Raw genomic sequence first — 21,181 nt, 5'->3', positions numbered from 1 at the left:
TGCAAGAAGGCTGGTCTGAAGAATCAGGCCAGTTGCAAGCACAAAGTGGCTTTTTTTGATGTATTAAATCGAAGGTACTTGAAAGGGGTGTTTGGGTGTTCCTTCCAAATACCGAATTGTAGTGGTATGTAGAAATGTTTTTCCTCCGTAATTTGGCCAAAAAACATTCATACTTCACCACCATCTCGGTGATTGTGGTAACCAATCATCAAATGATAATGTGTCATGTAAAAACCTCTTCCGCTTTAAGAATGTTTCAAAACAATCATTTATGTAGAGGAATTGGTCTTATGTACCACTGCCTATTCAAATAAAATAGCAATGAAACAAATTAATCTGTTTTTTAAATGAGCCAGTTTTACTTTAATAAATAATATTAAGGACTACTTCTCCTGTTCCACAGTTTCAAGCCTGTACTTTCCGGCACAACTTAGCATGATCCTCTCACTCTTTCATGATGTACTGATATTATGTCATTCTGATTTTTCTGAAAAGATGGGGATATAGCTCAGTGGTAGAGCATTTGACTGCAGATCAAGAGGTCCCTGGTTCAAATCCGGGTGTCCCCTCAGACTATTTTGATTCTGTTGTTTGTAGTTGGGACTTTTCATCAATTCCTTTTGGATCATCTTTGACAGAGTCAGTGTTCCCTTGGATATTGCACCTTAATATCATTACAGAGTTTGCTGCTCAACACCTGTGAGTAAATGCAGTTTTAACACTCGGCTTGGTGTTCCATTTGGGAACTTTCTGAAAGATCATTGATCTATTTTTGAATTTGGCTCTTCCTTTTACAGCACTAAAGAAAGGGAATGGACTATGAAATAAATTGACAAATTTGTTATACTGTTTGGTGCTTTCTTGAATCGCACTAAAGAAATGGCTTAGAATACTGTGCAGCGATGCAGTCAGTCTATTTCTCATTTCACCTGTGTCCTCAGTCTTACTTATATTCCACCTTTTCCCTGTGCATCCAAAGTATGTGCTTGTTTGAAGCACTTCATTTTTGTGCAACGTAGGAACTATTTAATTTCTCCTTAAATGCTCTGCCTACGTGCAAGATGTACGAACCATTGTTGCAGTTGCAAGAAGGCTGGCCTGCAGAATCAGGCCATTTGCAAGCACAAAGTGGCTTTTTCTGATGTTTTAAATCGAAGGTCTGTGAAAGGGGTGTTTGGGTGTACCTTCCAAATACCGAATTGTAGTGGTATGTAGAAATGTTTTTCCACCGTAATGTGGCCCAAAACAATCATACTTCATCACCATCTGAGTGATTGTGGTAACCAAACATGAAACAATAAGGTATCCCGTAAAAACCTCTTCCCCTTTGAGAATGTTTCAAAACAAACATTTTAAGTGCAGGCATTGGTCCTATGTACCACTGCCTATTCAAATAAAATACCAATCAAACAAATACATATATTTTTTTTAATGATCCATTTTTCCTTTAATAAATAATATTAAGAACTCCTTCTACAGTTCCACAGTTTCAAGGTTGTACTTTCCGGCACAACTTAGCATGATCCTCTCACTCTTTCATGATGTACTGATATATTGTCATTCTGATCTTGGCTGACAGCTAGGGATATAGCTCAGTGGTAGAGCATTTGACTGCAGATCAAGAGGTCCCTGGTTCAAATCCGGGTGTCCCCTCATACTATTTTGAATCTGCTGTTTGTAGTTGGGAATTTTCATGAATCCCATTTGGATCATCTTTGACAGAGTCAGTGTTCCCTTGGATGTTACACTTTAATAACATTACCGTGTTGCTGATTAAAACTTGTGAGTAACTGCATTTTTTACACTGGGCTTGGTATTCCCTATGGGAAATTTCTGAAACATCATTGATCTATTTTGGAATTCGGCTCTACCTTTCACAGCTCTAAACAAAGGGAATGGACTATGAAACCAATTGACAAATTTGTTATACTGTTTGGTGCTCTCTTGAATCGCACTAAAGAAATGGCTTAGAATACTGGGCAGCTATGCAATCAATCTATTTCTCATTACACCTGTGTCCTCAGTCTTACATATATTCCATCTCTTCTCTGTCCATACAAAGTATGTGTTTGTTTGAAGCACTTCATTTTTGTGCAAATTAGGAACTATTTAATTTCTCCTTGAAAGCTCTGCCTACGTGCAAGATGTACAAACCCTCGTTGCAGTTGCAAGAAGGCTGGTCTGAAGAATCAGGCCAGTTGCAAGCACAAAGTGGCTTTTTTTGATGTATTAAATTGAAGGTACTTGAAAGGGGTGTTTGGGTGTTCCTTCCAAATACCGAATTGTAGTGTTATGTAGAAATGTTTTTCCATTGTAATTTGGCCAAAAAACAATCATACTTCACCACCATCTCGGTGATTGTGGTAACCAATCATCAAATGATAATGTGTCACGTAAAAAACTCTTCCCCTTTAAGAATGTTTCAAAACAATCATTGTATGTAGAGGCATTGGTCTTATGTACCACGGCCTATTCAAATAAAATAGCAATGAAACAAATTAATCTGTTTTTTAAATGAGCCAGTTTTACTTTAATAAATAATATTAAGGACTACTTCTCCTGTTCCACAGTTTCAAGCCTGTACTTTCCGGCACAACTTAGCATGATCCTCTCACTCTTTCATGATGTACTGATATTATGTCATTCTGATTTTACTGAAAAGCTGGGGATATAGCTCAGTGGTAGAGCATTTGACTGCAGATCAAGAGGTCCCTGGTTCAAATCCGGGTGTCCCCTCAGACTATTTTGATTCTGTTGTTTGTAGTTGGGACTTTTCATCAATTCCTTTTGGATCATCTTTGACAGAGTCAGTGTTCCCTTGGATATTGCACTTTAATATCATTACAGAGTTTGCTGCTCAAAACCTCTGAGTAAATGCAGTTTTAACACTCAGCTTGGTGTTCCATTTGGGAACTTTCTGAAAGATCATTGATCTATTTTGGAATTTGGCTCTTCCTTTTACAGCACTAAAGAAAGGGAATGGACTATGAAATAAATTGACAAATTTGTTATACTGTTTGGTGCTTTCTTGAATCGCACTAAAGAAATGGCTTAGAATACTGTGCAGCGATGCAGTCAGTCTATTTCTCATTTCACTTGTGTCCTCAGTCTTACATATATTCCACCTTTTCCCTGTGCATCCAAAGTATGTGCTTGTTTGAAGCACTTCATTTTTGTGCAACGTAGGAACTATTTAATTTCTCCTTAAATGCTCTGCCTACGTGCAAGATGTACGAACCATTGTTGCAGTTGCAAGAAGGCTGGCTTGAAGAATCAGGCCATTTGCAAGCACAAAGTGGCTTTTTCTGATGTTTTAAATCGAAGGTCCGTGAAAGGGGTGTTTGGGTGTACCTTCCAAATACCGAATTGTAGTGGTATGTAGAAATGTTTTTCCACCGTAATGTGGCCCAAAACAATCATACTTCATCACCATCTGAGTGATTGTGGTAACCAAACATGAAACAATAAGGTATCCCGTAAAAACCTCTTACCCTTTGAGAATGTTTCAAAACAAACATTTTAAGTGCAGGCATTGGTCCTATGTACTACTGCCTATTCAAATAAAATACCAATCAAACAAATACATATATATTTTTTAATGATCCATTTTTCCTTTAATAAATAATATTAAGAACTACTTCTTCAGTTCCACAGTTTCAAGGTTGTACTTTCCGGCACAACTTAGCATGATCCTCGCACTCTTTCATGATGTACTGATATATTGTCATTCTGATCTTGGCTGACAGCTGGGGATATAGCTCAGTGGTAGAGCATTTGACTGCAGATCAAGAGGTCCCTGGTTCAAATCCGGGTGTCCCCTCAGACTATTTTGATTCTGTTGTTTGTAGTTGGGACTTTTCATCAATTCCTTTTGGATCATCTTTGACAGAGTCAGTGTTCCCTTGGATATTGCACTTTAATAACATTACATAGTTTGCTGCTCAAAACCTGTGAGTAAATGGAGTTTTAACACTCGGCTTGGTATTCCCTTTGGGAAATTTCTGAAAGATCATTGATCTATTTTGGAATTTGGCTCTTCCTTTTACAGCACTAAAGAAAGGGAATGGACTATGAAACAAATTGACAAATTTGTTATACTGTTTGGTGCTCTCTTGAAGCGCACTAAAGAAATGGCTTAGAATACTGTGCAGCGATGCAGTCAGTCTATTTCTCATTTCACCTGTGTCCTCAGTCTTACATATATTCCAGCTTTTCCCTGTGCATTAAAAGTATGTGCTTGTTTGAAGCACTTCATTTTTGTGCAACGTAGGAACTATTTAATTTCTCCTTGAAAGCTCTGCCTACGTGCAAGATGTTCAAACTCTCGTTGCAGTTGCAAGAAGGCTGGTCTGAAGAATCAGGCCAGTTGCAAGCACAAAGTGGATTTTTTTGATGTATTAAATCGAAGGTACTTGAAAGGGGTGTTTGGGTGTTCCTTCCAAATACCGAATTGTAGTGGTATGTAGAAATGTTTTTCCTCCGTAATTTGGCCAAAAAACAATCATACTTCACCACCATCTCGGTGATTGTGGTAACCAATCATCAAATGATAATGTGTCACGTAAAAACCTCTTCCCCTTTAAGAATGTTTCAAAACAATCATTGTATGTAGAGGCATTGGTCTTATGTACCACGGCCTATTCAAATAAAATAGCAATGAAACAAATTAATCTGTTTTTAAATGATCCAGTTTTACTTTAATAAATAATATTAAGGACTACTTCTCATGTTCCACAGTTTCAAGCCTGTACTTTCCGGCACAACTTAGCATGATCCTCTCACTCTTTCATGATGTACTGCTATTATGTCATTCTGATTTTACTCAAAAGCTGGTGATATAGCTCAGTGGTAGAGCATTTGACTGCAGATCAAGAGGTCCCTGGTTCAAATCCAGGTGTCCCCTCAGACTATTTTGATTCTGTTGTTTGTAGTTGGGACTTTTCATCAATTCCTTTTGGATCATCTTTGACAGAGTCAGTGTTCCCTTGGATATTGCACTTTAATATCATTACAGAGTTTGCTGCTCAAAACCTGTGAGTAAATGCAGTTTTAACACTCGGCTTGGTGTTCCATTTGGGAACTTTCTGAAAGATCATTGATCAATTTGGGAATTTGGCTCTTCCTTTTACAGCACTAAAGAAAGGGAATGGACTATGAAATAAATTGACAAATTTGTTATACTGTTTGGTGCTTTCTTGAATCGCACTAAAGAAATGGCTTAGAATACTGTGCAGCGATGCAGTCAGTCTATTTCTCATTTCACCTGTGTCCTCAGTCTTACATATATTCCACCTTTTCCCTGTGCATCCAAAGTATGTGCTTGTTTGAAGCACTTCATTTTTGTGCAACGTAGGAACTATTTAATTTCTCCTTAAATGCTCTGCCTACGTGCAAGATGTACGAACCATTGTTGCAGTTGCAAGAAGGCTGGCCTGAAGAATCAGGCCATTTGCAAGCACAAAGTGGCTTTTTCTGATGTTTTAAATCGAAGGTCCGTGAAAGGGGTGTTTGGGTGTACCTTCCAAATACCGAATTGTAGTGGTATGTAGAAATGTTTTTCCACCGTAATGTGGCCCAAAACAATCATACTTCATCACCATCTGAGTGATTGTGGTAACCAAACATGAAACAATAAGGTATCCCGTAAAAACCTCTTCCCCTTTGAGAATGTTTCAAAACAAACATTTTAAGTGCAGGCATTGGTCCTATGTACCACTGCCTATTCAAATAAAATACCAATCAAACAAATACATATATTTTTTTTAATGATCCATTTTTCCTTTAATACATAATATTAAGAACTACTTCTACAGTTCCACGGTTTCAAGGTTGTACTTTCCGGCACAACTTAGCATGATCCTCTCACTCTTTCATGATGTACTGATATATTGTCATTCTGATCTTGGCTGACAGCTGGGGATATAGCTCAGTGGTAGAGCATTTGACTGCAGATCAAGAGGTCCCTGGTTCAAATCCGGGTGTCCCCTCATACTATTTTGAATCTGCTGTTTGTAGTTGGGAATTTTCATGAATCCCATTTGGATCATCTTTGACAGAGTCAGTGTTCCCTTGGATGTTAGACTTTAATAACATTACAGTTTTGCTGATTAAAACTTGTGAGTAACTGCATTTTTTACACTGGGCTTGGTATTCCCTATGGGAAATTTCTGAAACATCATTGATCTATTTTGGAATTCGGCTCTACCTTTCACAGCTCTAAACAAAGGGAATGGACTATGAAACCAATTGACAAATTTGTTATACTGTTTGGTGCTCTCTTGAATCGCACTAAAGAAATGGCTTAGAATACTGGGCAGCTATGCAATCAATCTATTTCTCATTACACCTGTGTCCTCAGTCTTACATATATTCCATCTCTTCTCTGTCCATACAAAGTATGTGTTTGTTTGAAGCACTTCATTTTTGTGCAAATTAGGAACTATTTAATTTCTCCTTGAAAGCTCTGCCTACATGCAAGATGTACAAACCCTCGTTGCAGTTGCAAGAAGGCTGGTCTGAAGAATCAGGCCAGTTGCAAGCACAAAGTGGCTTTTTTTGATGTATTAAATTGAAGGTACTTGAAAGGGGTGTTTGGGTGTTCCTTCCAAATACCGAATTGTAGTGGTATGTAGAAATGTTTTTCCATCGTAATTTGGCCAAAAAACAATCATACTTCACCACCATCTCGGTGATTGTGGTAACCAATCATCAAATGATAATGTGTCACGTAAAAACCTCTTCCCCTTTAAGAATGTTTCAAAACAATCATTGTATGTAGAGGCATTTGTCTTATGTACCACGGCCTATTTAAATAAAATAGCAATGAAAAAATTAATCTGTTTTTTAAATGATCCAGTTTTACTTTAATAAATAATATTAGGGACTACTTCTCCTGTTCCACAGTTTCAAGCCTGTACTTTTCGGTACAACTTAGCATGATCCTCTCACTCTTTCATGATGTACTGATATTATGTCATTCGGATTTTACTGAAAAGCTGGGGATATAGCTCAGTGGTAGAGCATTTGACTGCAGATCAAGAGGTCCCTGGTTCAAATCCGGGTGTCCCCTCAGACTATTTTGATTCTGTTGTTTGTAGTTGGGACTTTTCATCAATTCCTTTTGGATCATCTTTGACAGAGTCAGTGTTCCCTTGGATATTGCACTTTAATAGCATTACAGAGTTTGCTGCTCAAAACCTGTGAATAAATGGAGTTTTAACACTCGGCTTGGTATTCCCTTTGGGAAATTTCTGAAAGATCATTGATCTATTTTGGAATTTGGCTCTTCCTTTTACAGCACTAAAGAAAGGGAATGGACTATGAAACAAATTGACAAATTTGTTATACTGTTTGATGCTTTCTTGAATCGCACTAAAGAAATGGCTTAGAATACTGTGCAGCGATGCAGTCAGTCTATTTCTCATTTCACCTGTGTCCTCAGTCTTACATATATTCCACCTTTTCCCTGTGCATTAAAAGTATGTGCTTGTATGAAGCACTTCATTTTTGTGCAACGTAGGAACTATTTAATTTCTCCTTGAAAGCTCTGCCTATGTGCAAGATGTACAAACCCTTTTTTGCAGTTGCAAGAAGGCTGGTCTGAAGAATCAGGCCAGTTGCAAGCACAAAGTGGCTTTTTTTGATGTATTAAATCGAAGGTACTTGAAACGGGTGTTTGGGTGTTCCTTCCAAATACCGAATTGTAGTGGTATGTAGAAATGTTTTTCCTCCGTAATTTGGCCAAAAAACATTCATACTTCACCACCATCTCGGTGATTGTGGTAACCAATCATCAAATGATAATGTGTCATGTAAAAACCTCTTCCGCTTTAAGAATGTTTCAAAACAATCATTGTATGTAGAGGAATTGGTCTTATGTACCACTGCCTATTCAAATAAAATAGCAATGAAACAAATTAATCTGTTTTTTAAATGAGCCAGTTTTACTTTAATAAATAATATTAAGGACTACTTCTCCTGTTCCACAGTTTCAAGCCTGTACTTTCCGGCACAACTTAGCATGATCCTCTCACTCTTTCATGATGTACTGATATTATGTCATTCTGATTTTACTGAAAAGATGGGGATATAGCTCAGTGGTAGAGCATTTGACTGCAGATCAAGAGCTCCCTGGTTCAAATCCGGGTGTCCCCTCAGACTATTTTGATTCTGTTGTTTGTAGTTGGGACTTTTCATCAATTCCTTTTGGATCATCTTTGACAGAGTCAGTGTTCCCTTGGATATTGCACTTTAATAACATTACAGAGTTTGCTGCTCAAAACCTGTGAGTAAATGCAGTTTTAACACTCGGCTTGGTGTTCCCTTTGGGAACTTTCTGAAAGATCATTGATCTATTTTGGAATTTGGCTCTTCCTTTTACAGCACAAGAGAAAGGGAATGGACTATGAAATAAACTGACACATTTGTTATACTGTTTGGTGCTTTCTTGAATCGCACTAAAGAAATGGCTTCGAATACTGTGCAGCGATGCAGTCAGTCTATTTCTCATTACACCTGTGTCCTCAGTCTTACATATATTCCATCTCTTCTCTGTCCATACAAAGTATGTGTTTGTTTGAAGCACTTCATTTTTGTGCAACTTAGGAACTATTTAATTTCTCCTTGAAAGCTCTGCCTACGTGCAAGATGTACAAACCCTTGTTGCAGTTGCAAGAAGGCTGGTCTGAAGAATCAGGCCAGTTGCAAGCACAAAGTGGCTTTTTTTGATGTATTAAATCAAAGGTACTTGAAAGGGGTGTTTGGGTGTTCCTTCCAAATACCGAATTGTAGTGGTATGTAGAAATGTTTTTCCATCGTAATTTGGCCAAAACACAATCATACTTCACCACCATCTCGGTGATTGTGGTAACCAATCATCAAATGATAATGTGTCACGTAAAAACCTCTTCCCCTTTAAGAATGTTTCAAAACAATCATTGTACGTAGAGGCATTGGTCTTATGTACCACTGCCTATTCAAATAAAATAGCAATGAAACAAAGTAATCCGTTTTTTAAATGATACAGCTTTCCTTTAATAAATAATATTAACTACTACTTCTCCTGTTCCACAGTTTCAAGCCTGTACTTTCCGGCACAACTTAGCATGATCCTCTCACTCTTTCATGATGTACTGATATTATGTCATTCTGATTTGACTGAAAAGTTGGGGATATAGCTCAGTGGCAGAGCATTTGACTGCAGATCAAGAGGTCCCTGGTTCAAATCCGGGTGTCCCATCAGACTATTTTGATTCTGTTGTTTGTAGTTGGGACTTTTCATCAATTCCTTTTGGATCATCTTTGACAGAGTCAGTGTTCCCTTGGATATTGCACTTTAATATCATTACAGAGTTTGCTGCTCAAAACTTGTGAGTAAATGCAGTTTTAACACTCAGCTTGGTGTTCCCTTTGGGAACTTTCTGAAAGATCATTGATCTATTTTGGAATTTGGCTCTTCCTTTTACAGCACTAAAGAAAGGGAATGGACTATGAAATAAATTGACAAATTTGTTATACTGTTTGGTGCTTTCTTGAATCGCACTAAAGAAATGGCTTAGAATACTGTGCAGCGATGCAGTCAGTCTATTTCTCATTTCACCTGTGTCCTCAGTCTTACATATATTCCACCTTTTCCCTGTGCATCCAAAGTATGTGCTTGTTTGAAGCACTTCATTTTTGTGCAACATAGGAACTATTTAATTTCTCCTTAAATGCTCTGCCTACGTGCAAGATGTACGAACCATTGTTGCAGTTGCAAGAAGGCTGGCCTGAAGAATCAGGCCATTTGCAAGCACAAAGTGGCTTTTTCTGATGTTTTAAATCGAAGGTCCGTGAAAGGGGTGTTTGGGTGTACCTTCCAAATACCGAATTGTAGTGGTATGTAGAAATGGTTTTCCACCGTAATGTGGCCCAAAACAATCATACTTCATCACCATCTGAGTGATTGTGGTAACCAAACATGAAACAATAAGGTATCCCGTAAAAACCTCTTCCCCTTTGAGAATGTTTCAAAACAAACATTTTAAGTGCAGGCATTGGTCCTATGTACTACTGCCTATTCAAATAAAATACCAATCAAACAAATACATATATTTTTTTTAATGATCCATTTTTCCTTTAATAAATAATATTAAGAACTACTTCTACAGTTCCACAGTTTCAAGGTTGTACTTACCGGCACAACTTAGCATGATCCTCGCACTCTTTCATGATGTACTGATATATTGTCATTCTGATTTTGGCTGACAGCTGGGGATATATCTCAGTGGTAGAGGATTTGACTGCAGATCAAGAGGTCCCTGGTTCAAATCCGGGTGTCCCCTCAGACTATTTTGATTCTATTGTTTGTAGTTGGGACTTTTCATCAATTCCTTTTGGATCATCTTTGACAGAGTCAGTGTTCCCTTGGATATTGCACTTTAATAACATTACATAGTTTGCTGCTCAAAACCTGTGAGTGAATGGAGTTTTAACACTCGGCTTGGTATTCCCTTTGGGAAATTTCTGAAAGATAATTGATCTATTTTGGAATTTGGCTCTTCCTTTTACAGCACTAAAGAAAGGGAATGGACTATGAAACAAATTGACAAATTTGTTATACTGTTTGGTGCTCTCTTGAATCGCACTAAAGAAATGGCTTAGAATACTGTGCAGCGATGCAGTCAGTCTATTTCTCATTTCACCTGTGTCATCAGTCTTACATATATTCCACCTTTTCCCTGTGCATCCAAAGTATGTGCTTGTTTGAAGCACTTCATTTTTGTGCAACGTAGGAACTATTTAATTTCTCCTTAAATGATCTGCCTACGTGCAAGATGTACGAACCATTGTTGCAGTTGCAAGAAGGCTGGCCTGAAGAATCAGGCCATTTGCAAGCACAAAGTGGCTTTTTCTGATGTTTTAAATCTAAGGTCCGTGAAAGGGGTGTTTGGGTGTACCTTCCAAATACCGAATTGTAGTGGTATGTAGAAATGTTTTTCCACCGTAATGTGGCCCAAAACAATCATACTTCATCACCATCTGAGTGATTGTGGTAACCAAACATGAAACAATAAGGTATCCCGTAAAAACCTCTTCCCCTTTGAGAATGTTTCAAAACAAACATTTTAAGTGCAGGCATTGGTCCTATGTACCACTGCCTATTCAAATAAAATACCAATCAAACAAATACATATATATTTTTTAATGATCCATTTTTCCTTTAATAAATAATATTAAGAACTACTTCTACAGTTCCACAGTTTCAAGGTTGTACTTTCCGGCACAACTTAGCATGATCCTCTCACTCTTTCATGATGTACTGATATATTGTCATTCTGATCTTGACTGACAGCTGGGGATATAGCTCAGTGGTAGAGCATTTGACTGCAGATCAAGCGGTTCCTGGTTCAAATCCGGGTGTCCCCTCATACTATTTTGAATCTGCTGTTTGTAGTTGGGAATTTTCATGAATCCCATTTGGATCATCTTTGACAGAGTCAGTGTTCCCTTGGATGTTACACTTTAATACCATTACAGTGTTGCTGATTAAAACTTGTGAGTAACTGCATTTTTTACACTGGGCTTGGTATTCCCTATGGGAAATTTCTGAAACATCATTGATCTATTTTGGAATTCGGCTCTACCTTTCACAGCTCTAAACAAAGGGAATGGACTATGAAACCAATTCAAAAATTTGTTATACTGTTTGGTGCTCTCTTGAATCGCACTAAAGAAATGGCTAAGAATACTGTGCAGCAATGCAGTCAGTCTATTTCTCATTTCACCTGTGTCCTCAGTCTTACATATATTCCAGCTTTTCCCTGTGCATTAAAAGTATGTGCTTGTTTGAAGCACTTCATTTTTGTGCAACGTAGGAACTATTTAATTTCTCCTTGAAAGCTCTGCCTACGTGCAAGATGTTCAAACCCTCGTTGCAGTTGCAAGAAGGCTGGTCTGAAGAATCAGGCCAGTTGCAAGCACAAAGTGGCTTTTTTTGATGTATTAAATCGAAGGTACTTGAAAGGGGTGTTTGGGTGTTCCTTCCAAATACCGAATTGTAGTGGTATGTAGAAAGGTTTTTCCTCCGTAATTTGGCAAAAAAACAATCATACTTCACCACCATCTCGGTGATTGTGGTAACCAAACATCAAATGATAATGTGTCACGTAAAAACCTCTTCCCCTTTAAGAATGTTTCAAACAATCATTGTATGTAGAGGCTTTGGTCTTATGTACCACTGCCTATTCAAATAAAATAGCAATGAAACAAATTAATCTGTTTTTTAAATGATCCAGTTTTACTTTAATAAATAATATTAAGGACTACTTCTCATGTTCCACAGTTTCAAGCCTGTACTTTCCGGCACAACTTAGCATGATCCTCTCACTCTTTCATGATGTACTGATATTATGTCACTCTGACTTTACTGAAAAGCTGGGGATATAGCTCAGTGGTAGAGCATTTGACTGCAGATCAAGAGGTCCCTGGTTCAAATCCGGGTGTCCCCTCAGACTATTTTGATTCTGTTGTTTGTAGTTGGGACTTTTCATCAATTCCTTTTGGATCATCTTTGACAGAGTCAGTGTTCCCTTGGATTTTGCACTTTAATAGCATTACAGAGTTTGCTGCTCAAAACCTGTGAGTAAATGGAGTTTTAACACTCGGCTTGGTATTCCCTTTGGGAAATTTCTGAAAGATCATTGATCTATTTTGGAATTTGGCTCTTCCTTTTACAGCACTAAAGAAAGGGAATGGACTATGAAACAAATTGACAAATTTGTTATACTGTTTGATGCGTTCTTGAATCGCACTAAAGAAATGGCTTAGAATACTGTGCAGCGATGCAGTCAGTCTATTTCTCATTTCACCTGTGTCCTCAGTCTTACATATATTCCACCTTTTCCCTGTGCATTAAAAGTATGTGCTTGTTTGAAGCACGTCATTTTTGTGCAACGTAGGAACTATTTAATTTCTCCTTGAAAGCTCTGCCTACGTGCAAGATGTACAAACCCTCGTTGCAGTTGCAAGAAGGCTGGTCTGAAGAATCAGGCCAGTTGCAAGCTCAAAGTGGCTTTTTTTGATGTATTAAATCGAAGGTACTTGAAAGGGGTGTTTGGGTGTTCCTTCCAAATACCGAATTGTAGTGGTATGTAGAAATGTTTTTCCTCCGTCATTTTGCCAAAAACATTCATACTTCACCACCATCTCGGTGATTGTGGTAACCAATCATCAAATGATAATGTGTCACGTAAAAACCTCTTCCCCTTTAAGAATGTTTCAAACAATCATTGTATGTAGAGGCATTGGTCTTATGTACCACTGCCTATTCAAATAAAATAGCAATGAAACAAAGTAATCCGTTTTTTAAATGATACAGCTTTCCTTTAATAAATAATATTAATTACTACTTCTCCTGTTCCACAGTTTCAAGCCTGTACTTTCCGGCACAACTTATCATGATCCTCTCACTCTTTCATGATGTACTGATATTATGTCATTCTGCTTATACTGAAAAGCTGGGGATGTAGCTTAGTGGTAGAGCATTTGACTGCAGATCAAGAGGTCCCTGGTTCAAATCCGGGTGTCCCCTCATACTATTTTGATTCTGTTGTTTGTAGTTGGGACTTTTCATCAATTCCTTTTGGATCATCTTTGACAGAGTCAGTGTTCCCTTGGATATTGCACTTTAATAGCATTACATAGTTTGCTGCTCAAAACCTGTGAGTAAATGGAGTTTTAACACTCGGCTTGGTATTCCCTTTGGGAAATTTCTGAAAGATCATTGATCTATTTTGGAATTTGGCTCTTCCTTTTACAGCACTAAAGAAAGGGAATGGACTATGAAACAAATTGACAAATTTGTTATACTTTTTGGTGCTCTCTTGAATCGCACTAAAGAAATGGCTTAGAATACTGTGCAGCGATGCAGTCAGTCTATTTCTCATTTCACCTGTGTCCTCAGTCTTACATATGGAAAGGGGCGACCAATCGTTCCCCCCGAACTTATGGCAGAGTACCACGATCCCCCCGGGAAGCCATCTTGGGCGGGAGGCGAGTCTCGGCTGGTATGCCCGAAGCGGCGTAGCCGGGGCGCGCCTTTTCCCGCCCTAGAGTGGGTTGGCCTAGACACTGACGCGGCTGGCCACGCCCAAGGGGCAGGCAGGGGCGGGTTTACGCCCGCCCTGAAGACGGATAAAAGGAGGAACGAGACCAGAAAGCATCCTCTTGTTCCTGTGCTCTGAAGCTGCACCTCCTCGCTGCACGTGAGCTCGAGACGGAACGAAGAGCCAATTTTGACCCACCCACCAGCCCCTGAAGACAGCGAGTGGTTTTGAATAAAGTTTGATGGATAAATCTGATTTTCGTTTACAGGTTGTGGTATTATCGTGAAGATTTTGAGTATGCAATAAAGAATGATCGATTTGTGTTATGTTTTGCAAATAAAGTAATTGTGCTTTAGTGTTCAGCAGTAAGCATGCTTTGAATAAAGTTGTTGTTGATACTGTCTGTTATATTTAGTGTTTAGTTATTTAGTTAGCATTGTCGTATTATTTTGGTCGGGCGGTAAGGTCATGATCGGTGAGCACTAATTGGAAGATCCCTATGAGTGGGCGTCACCCATTACGGATGGGGGCGCTCGGGGGAGGTGGCCATTGGCCCCTCAACGGGGAGGCGGTCCCTTCTAAGGATGGGTCGCCGAAAGGAAAGGGAAGGCGGTCAAGGCCCCTTCATGGGTAGGAGGGGTTACAGCCCCCTCCTGGGGAATTTCCCGGGGCCAGGACGTCTGCGACGGCAGATGTGGTAAGTTGTGTGGGGTTTGGGGGGGGTCTATGCTACCTTCTAGATACCTCACACGAGTCCTCGTACGACCTTTAAGTGGCGTCGAGTTTTATTGGGGCCCCCGTCAAGTCAAGGGAAATTGGTAGTTGCACTTGAGGTATGCCTCCGTGCCGCCCCTCTCAAGTGAGGGGGATATGTCTGGGTTAGGGATCTTGACACCGGTTACGACCTTGCCGTTGGCCCTTAAACGTTAGGATGTACAATTTCAAAAGTTAAGTAAATGTTTGGTAGGATGTTAGTTCGGCTAGGAGAACCTTTGTATTAGAGGATATGTTAAGGTTAGCCAAACATCACAATGTGGTAATGAAATTGTACATAATATGAAACTGTTGATTTAATGTTTTAATTTTGTTTCATATTTTAATAAATACGGCCCGGGAGGGTCACTCCCTCCCGTCTCCAAAAAACTTCAGAACTGTTTCCGGTTTCCCATCCTTGGGGATTGTGTTGAGAGAGGGTGGCGGGTATCTCAGCCATATGGAAAGGGGCGACCAATCGGTCCCCCCGAACTTATGGCAGAGTACCACGATCCCCCCGGGAAGCCATCTTGGGCGGGAGGCGAGTCTCGGCTGGTATGCCCGAAGCGGCGTAGCCGGGGCGCGCCTTTTCCCGCCCTAGAGTGGGTTGGCCTAGACACTGACGCGGCTGGCCACGCCCAAGGGGCAGGCAGGGGCGGGTTTACGCCCGCCCTGAAGACGGATAAAAGGAGGTACGAGACCAGAAAGCATCCTCTTGTTCCTGTGCTCTGAAGCTGCACCTCCTCGCTGCACGTGAGCTCGAGACGGAACGGAGAGCCAATTTTGACCCACCCACCAGCCCCTGAAGACAGCGAGTGGTTTTGAATAAAGTTTGATGGATAAATCTGATTTTCGTTTACAGGTTGTGGTATTATCGTGAAGATTTTGAGTATGCAATAAAGAATGATCGATTTGTGTTATGTTTTGCAAATAAAGTAATTGTGCTTTAGTGTTCAGCAGTAAGCATGCTTTGAATAAAGTTGTTGTTGATACTGTCTGTTATATTTAGTGTTTAGTTATTTAGTTAGCATTGTCGTATTATTTTGGTCGGGCGGTAAGGTCATGATCGGTGAGCACTAATTGGAAGATCCCTATGAGTGGGCGTCACCCATTACGGATGGGGGCGCTCGGGGAGGTGGCCATTGGCCCCTCAACGGGGAGGCGGTCCCTTCTAAGGATGGGTCGCCGAAAGGAAAGGGAAGGCGGTCAAGGCCCCTTCATGGGTAGGAGGGGTTACAGCCCCCTCCTGGGGAATTTCCCGGGGCCAGGACGTCTGCGACGGCAGATGTGGTAAGTTGTGTGGGGTTTGGGGGGGGGTCTACGCTACCTTCTAGATACCTCACACGAGTCCTCGTACGACCTTTAAGTGGCGTCGAGTTTTATTGGGGCCCCCGTCAAGTCAAGGGAAATTGGTAGTTGCACTTGAGGTATGCCTCCGTGCCGCCCCTCTCAAGTGAGGGGGATATGTCTGGGTTAGGGATCTTGACACCGGTTACGACCTTGCCGTTGGCCCTTAAACGTTAGGATGTACAATTTCAAAAGTTAAGTAAATGTTTGGTAGGATGTTAGTTCGGCTAGGAGAACCTTTGTATTAGAGGATTTGTTAAGGTTAGCCAAACATCACAATGTGGTAATGAAATTGTACATAATATGAAACTGTTGATTTAATGTTTTAATTTTGTTTCATATTTTAATAAATACGGCCCGGGAGGGTCACTCCCTCCCGTCTCCAAAAAACTTCAGAACTGTTTCCGGTTTCCCATCCTTGGGGATTGTGTTGAGAGGGGGTGGCGGGTATCTCAGCCATATATTCCAGCTTTTCCCTGTGCATTAAAAGTATGTGCTTGTTTGAAGCACTTCATTTTTGTGCAACGTAGGAACTATTTAATTTCTTCTTGAAAGCTCTGCCTACGTGCAAGATGTTCAAACCCTCGTTGCAGTTGCAAGAAGGCTGGTCTGAAGAATCAGGCCAGTTGCAAGCACAATGTGGCTTTTTTTGATGTATTAAATCGAAGGTACTTGAAAGGGGTGTTTGGGTGTTCCTTCCAAATACCGAATTGTAGTGGTATGTCGAAATGTTTTTCCTCCGTAATTTGGCCCAAAACAATCATACTTCATCACCATCTGAGTGATTGTGGTAACCAAACATGAAACAATAAGGTATCCCGTAAAAACCTCTTCCCCTTTGAGAATGTTTCAGAACAAACATTTTAAGTGCAGGCATTGGTCCTATGTACTACTGCCTATTCAAATAAAATACCAATCAAACAAATACATATATTTTTTTTAATGATCCATTTTTCCTTTAATAAATATTATTAAGAACTACTTCTACAGTTCCACAGTTTCAAGGTTGTACTTTCCGGCACAACTTAACATGATCCTTTCACTCTTTCATGATGTACTGATATATTGTCATTCTGATCTTGGCTGACAGCTGGGGATATAGCTCAGTGGTAGAGCATTTGACTGCAGATCAAGAGGTCCCTGGTTCAAATCCGGGTGTCCCCTCATACTATTTTGAATCTGCTGTTTGTAGTTGGGAATTTTCATGAATCCCATTTGGATCATCTTTGACAGAGTCAGTGTTCCCTTGGATGTTACACTTTAATACAGGGGTCTCCAACCCTGGTCCTGGCGAGCACCTCCCAGGCCGGATTTTTGGGATATCCCCATCTGGGGAATCACGGTTCGATCCCCGGCGCCGGCGGCAGATCAGAGTGCCCAGGACGGGGTCCGCGGGTCCCGGGCAGTCCTCCCTTCGGGCGTCCGTGCCTGAGAGCTCCGGTGGTCCACCCCGCGCCTGAGGCCCAGCCGGGGTCCCGGAGCCCTGCCTTGCGTGGGCAGGCAGGCAGGAGCCCTACCACGAAGGCTCGGGGTGTGAAGCACTTTCGATCCCGGCCATCTGGTCGCACGGTACCGCTCGGGCATCTGGTCGCACGCAATGCTTTCCGATGGGGGAGACCAGATGGCCAAACTTCCCTGGAAGCACTTTCGATCCCTGCCATCTGGTCTCACGCAATGCTTTCCAATGGGGCGACCAGGTGGCCGGGGTTCCCTGGAAGTCCCGATGAGGTGCCATTTGCCTCCCGGATCCCAGCAAGGGCTCCAGGAGGTCGGGTACTTTTGCGCCTTGGGTCCCCTCTGTCACCTCGAGTGCACGGATTACAAGAAAGGGGGGTAATTTTCCTCCGGATTAGTAGGGAGAGGGTCAGTCAGACCTCCGTGTGGTCTTGCGATTCTGAATCAGGGGAAGGCAGGACCCGGGCATGCCCGCCGGGGCCCCCAGGGGCCCGGGTACGTACCTGCCGCTCAGCCCCCTTGCCGATGGGCCTTTTCCTCTGAGTTTGCTCAGGCAGGCCTCCGCGAGGTCTGGCCATGCTGAGACGGGGCCAGGCAGCACCCGGGCCAGCCCGCCGGGGCCCGGGAACGCACCTGCCTCTCAGCCCCTTCCCGATGGTTCCTTTTCTCCGAGTTTTTTTCCTACATTCCGACCTCCGATAGGTCCGGTGGTTCTGAATCCGGGGAAGGCAGGACCCGGGCCCGCCCGCCGGGGCCCCCAGGGGCCCGGGTACGCACCTGCCTCTCAGCCCCATCGCCGATGGGCCTTTTCCTCCGAGTTTGCTCAGGCAGGCCTCCGCGAGGTCTGGCCATGCTGAGACAGGGCCAGGCAGCACCCGGGCCCGCCTGCCTGTGCTGGCGGTCCCCTTCCTGGGGACCAGATGGGATGTGCCCCGAACAAAACACCTCCCAGGCATCCGGGGCTCCCTCCTCCGACCCGCGGCGTGGGGAAGAGCCTGGGACGGGCTCCATGGGTCCTGGGACGGGCTCCATGGGTCCCGGGCCCTGCAACCCCAGAGCCCTGCTGCTCTGGAGACCTGCAGCCCGCGAGCCCTGGAGCCCTGGAGCCCTGGAGCCCTGGAGCCCTGGAGCCCTGGAGCCCCGGAGCCCCGGAGCCCTGCAGCCGTGGAGCCCTGCAGTCCCCGAGCCCTGCAGTCCCAGAGCCCAGGGGCCCCGCAGCTCCTGAGCCCTACAGGCCCGGGGCAGACAGATTGGCGTCATTTCGTTCCTGGCCATCTGGTCGCCCCTCTCGCCTCGGCCATCTGGTCGCCCGCGAAGCTTTCCTATGGTGTGACCAGATGGCCGGACTTCCCTGGAAGTCCCGATGGGGTGCCACTCGCCTCCCAGGTCCCAGCGAGGGCTCCAGGAGGTCGGGCACTTTTGCGCCCTGGGTCCCCTCTGTCACCTCGTGTGCACGGATTACAAGAAATGGGGGTAATTTTCCTCCGGATTGGTAGGGACAAGGTATTCTGGGACCCCCCTCGGCCTAGCGGTCCTCAGCCGTCAGCTGGACATGCCAGGATGCCGGCCCAGCCCCGGATCCGTCCCTGGGTCTGCCGCGTGGCAGGAAGCCCTGGATGGGGTCCGGGGGCCCGGCCGGGCCCCGGGTCGGGTGCCCCGGCCCTGGGCCCGGTCCCCCGGCCTGCCGCACTGACAAAGGACCAGGACGTGGTTTCCTTCGAGCCCGGGGAGCCTCCCCTCCATCGGCTGAGTTCAGCAGCTCCGGCCGGGGCCCCTGAGGGCCCGGGGAGGGCGGCCTCCCCATCCCGGGCTCTGTCCTTGGTCCTGCTGCGTGGCAGGGTGCCCGGGACGGGGTCCGGAGGGCCCGGGAAGGCTTCCCCTGCGCCTCCGGGCTTGGGAGCCCAGGGGCCCGGCCGGGCCCCGGGTCGTGTGCTACGGCCCTGGGCGCCGTCCACCGACATGCCACACTGCCAAAGCCCCGGGATGGGGCTCCGTTGTGCCCGGGAAGCCTCCCCTTGCCGGGCTGAGTTCAGGAGCTTCGGCCGGGGCCCCCGATGGCCCGGGGAGGGCGGCCTCCCCATACCGGGCTCTGTCCTTGGTCCTGCTGCGTGGCAGGGTGCCCGGGACGGGGTCCGGAGGGCCCGGGGAGGCTTCCCCTGCGCCTCCGGGCTTGGGAGCCCAGGGGCCCGGCCGGGCCCCGGGTCGTGTGCTACGGCCCTGGGCGCCGTCCACCGACATGCCACACTCCCAAAGCCCCGGGATGGGGCTCCGTTGTGGCCGGGAAGCCTCCCCTTGCCGGGCTGAGTTCAGGAGCTTCGGCCGGGGCCCCCGAGGGCCCGGGGAGGGCGGCCTCCCCATCCCGGGCTCTGTCCTTGGTCCTGCTGCGTGGCAGGGTGCCCGGGACGGGGTCTGGAGGGCCCGGGGAGGCTTCCCCTGCGCCTCCGGGCCCGGGAGCCCCGGCTGGGTCCAGGGGCCCGGCCGGGCCCCGGGTTGTGTGCTACGGCCCTGGGCGCCGTCCACCGACATGCCACACTGCCAAAGCCCCGGGACGGGGCTCCGTTGTGCCCGGGAAGCCTCCCCTTGCCGGACTGAGTTCAGGAGCTTCGGCCGGGGCCCCCGAGGGCCCGGGGAGGGCGGCCTCCCCATCCCGGGCTCTGTCCTTGGTCCTGCTGCGTGGCAGGGTGCCTGGGACGGGGTCCGGAGGGCCCGGGGAGGCTTCCCCTGCGTCTCCGGGCATTAGAGCCCAGGCTGGGTCCAGGGGCCCGTCCGGGCCCCGGGTCGGGTGCTAGGCCCTGGGCCTCCGGTCCCCAACCCGCCCTTTCCCTGACGCCAGCTCACTTTTTCGTTGGGGCACAGAGTGACATAGGCTGGCTTGACTTTCGTGCCCGGCCATCTGGTCTCTGGGATCCCCTCGGCCATCTGGTCTCCGGGATCCCCTCGGCCATCTGGTCTCCCGGATCCCCTCGGCCATCTGGTCTCCAGGATCCCCTCGGGCATCTGGTCTCCAGGATCGCCTCGGCCATCTGGTCTCCAGGATCGCCTCGGCCATCTGGTCTCCGGCAATGCTTTCCTATGGGGGCGACCAGATGGCCGAACTTCCCTGGAAGTCCCGATGAGGTGCCATTTGCCTCCCGAATCCCAGCGAGGGCTCCAGGAGGTCGGGCACTTTCGCGCCTTAGGTCCCCTCTGTCACCTCAAGTGCACGGATTACAAGAAAGGGGGGTAATTTTCCTCCGGATTAGTAGGGAGAGGGTCAGACAGACCTCCGTGTGGTCTTGCGATTCTGAATCAGGGGAAGGCAGGACCCGGGCATGCCCGCCGGGGCCCCCAGGGGCCTGGGTACGTACCTGCCGCTCAGCCCCCTTGCCGATGGGCCTTTTCCTCCGAGTTTGCTCAGGCAGGCCTCCGTGAGGTCCGGCCATGCTGAGACGGGGCCAGGCAGCACCCGGGCCCGCCTGCCGGGGCCCCCAGGGGCCCGGGAACGCACCTGCCTCTCAGCCCCTTCCCGATGGTTCCTTTTCTCCGAGTTTTTTTCTACAGTC

At 45.1% G+C, this 21,181-nt stretch overlaps 14 non-coding genes across 14 annotated transcripts; all 14 read left to right on the top strand.

Annotated features, from left to right (window-relative positions):
* Window positions 1-497: 497 nt before the first annotated feature.
* TRNAC-GCA (transfer RNA cysteine (anticodon GCA)) lies at window positions 498-569 on the top strand. The gene has a single exon. It is a non-coding gene; the product is annotated as a tRNA-Cys (tRNA).
* A 1,012-nt stretch (window positions 570-1,581) lies between these two features.
* On the top strand, window positions 1,582-1,653 carry TRNAC-GCA (transfer RNA cysteine (anticodon GCA)). The gene has a single exon. It is a non-coding gene; the product is annotated as a tRNA-Cys (tRNA).
* A 1,011-nt stretch (window positions 1,654-2,664) lies between these two features.
* Window positions 2,665-2,736, top strand: TRNAC-GCA (transfer RNA cysteine (anticodon GCA)). Its single transcript has one exon. It is a non-coding gene; the product is annotated as a tRNA-Cys (tRNA).
* A 1,012-nt stretch (window positions 2,737-3,748) lies between these two features.
* TRNAC-GCA (transfer RNA cysteine (anticodon GCA)) lies at window positions 3,749-3,820 on the top strand. Its single transcript has one exon. It is a non-coding gene; the product is annotated as a tRNA-Cys (tRNA).
* Window positions 3,821-4,831: 1,011 nt separating this feature from the next.
* Window positions 4,832-4,903, top strand: TRNAC-GCA (transfer RNA cysteine (anticodon GCA)). The gene has a single exon. It is a non-coding gene; the product is annotated as a tRNA-Cys (tRNA).
* Window positions 4,904-5,915: 1,012 nt separating this feature from the next.
* On the top strand, window positions 5,916-5,987 carry TRNAC-GCA (transfer RNA cysteine (anticodon GCA)). The gene has a single exon. It is a non-coding gene; the product is annotated as a tRNA-Cys (tRNA).
* A 1,010-nt stretch (window positions 5,988-6,997) lies between these two features.
* Window positions 6,998-7,069, top strand: TRNAC-GCA (transfer RNA cysteine (anticodon GCA)). The gene has a single exon. It is a non-coding gene; the product is annotated as a tRNA-Cys (tRNA).
* Window positions 7,070-8,082: 1,013 nt separating this feature from the next.
* On the top strand, window positions 8,083-8,154 carry TRNAC-GCA (transfer RNA cysteine (anticodon GCA)). Its single transcript has one exon. It is a non-coding gene; the product is annotated as a tRNA-Cys (tRNA).
* Window positions 8,155-9,166: 1,012 nt separating this feature from the next.
* Window positions 9,167-9,240, top strand: TRNAC-GCA (transfer RNA cysteine (anticodon GCA)). The gene has a single exon. It is a non-coding gene; the product is annotated as a tRNA-Cys (tRNA).
* A 1,010-nt stretch (window positions 9,241-10,250) lies between these two features.
* Window positions 10,251-10,322, top strand: TRNAC-GCA (transfer RNA cysteine (anticodon GCA)). The gene has a single exon. It is a non-coding gene; the product is annotated as a tRNA-Cys (tRNA).
* Window positions 10,323-11,334: 1,012 nt separating this feature from the next.
* TRNAC-GCA (transfer RNA cysteine (anticodon GCA)) lies at window positions 11,335-11,406 on the top strand. The gene has a single exon. It is a non-coding gene; the product is annotated as a tRNA-Cys (tRNA).
* Window positions 11,407-12,416: 1,010 nt separating this feature from the next.
* Window positions 12,417-12,488, top strand: TRNAC-GCA (transfer RNA cysteine (anticodon GCA)). The gene has a single exon. It is a non-coding gene; the product is annotated as a tRNA-Cys (tRNA).
* Window positions 12,489-13,498: 1,010 nt separating this feature from the next.
* TRNAC-GCA (transfer RNA cysteine (anticodon GCA)) lies at window positions 13,499-13,570 on the top strand. Its single transcript has one exon. It is a non-coding gene; the product is annotated as a tRNA-Cys (tRNA).
* Window positions 13,571-17,276: 3,706 nt separating this feature from the next.
* TRNAC-GCA (transfer RNA cysteine (anticodon GCA)) lies at window positions 17,277-17,348 on the top strand. The gene has a single exon. It is a non-coding gene; the product is annotated as a tRNA-Cys (tRNA).
* The last annotated feature ends 3,833 nt before the right edge of the window (window positions 17,349-21,181 follow it).

Source organism: Lissotriton vulgaris, chromosome 1_1 (genome assembly GCF_964263255.1).
Source record: "Lissotriton vulgaris chromosome 1_1, aLisVul1.2, whole genome shotgun sequence".
NCBI classification, from domain to species: Eukaryota; Metazoa; Chordata; class Amphibia; order Caudata; family Salamandridae; genus Lissotriton; species Lissotriton vulgaris.
This window is presented reverse-complemented; position numbering and strand designations above follow the sequence as displayed.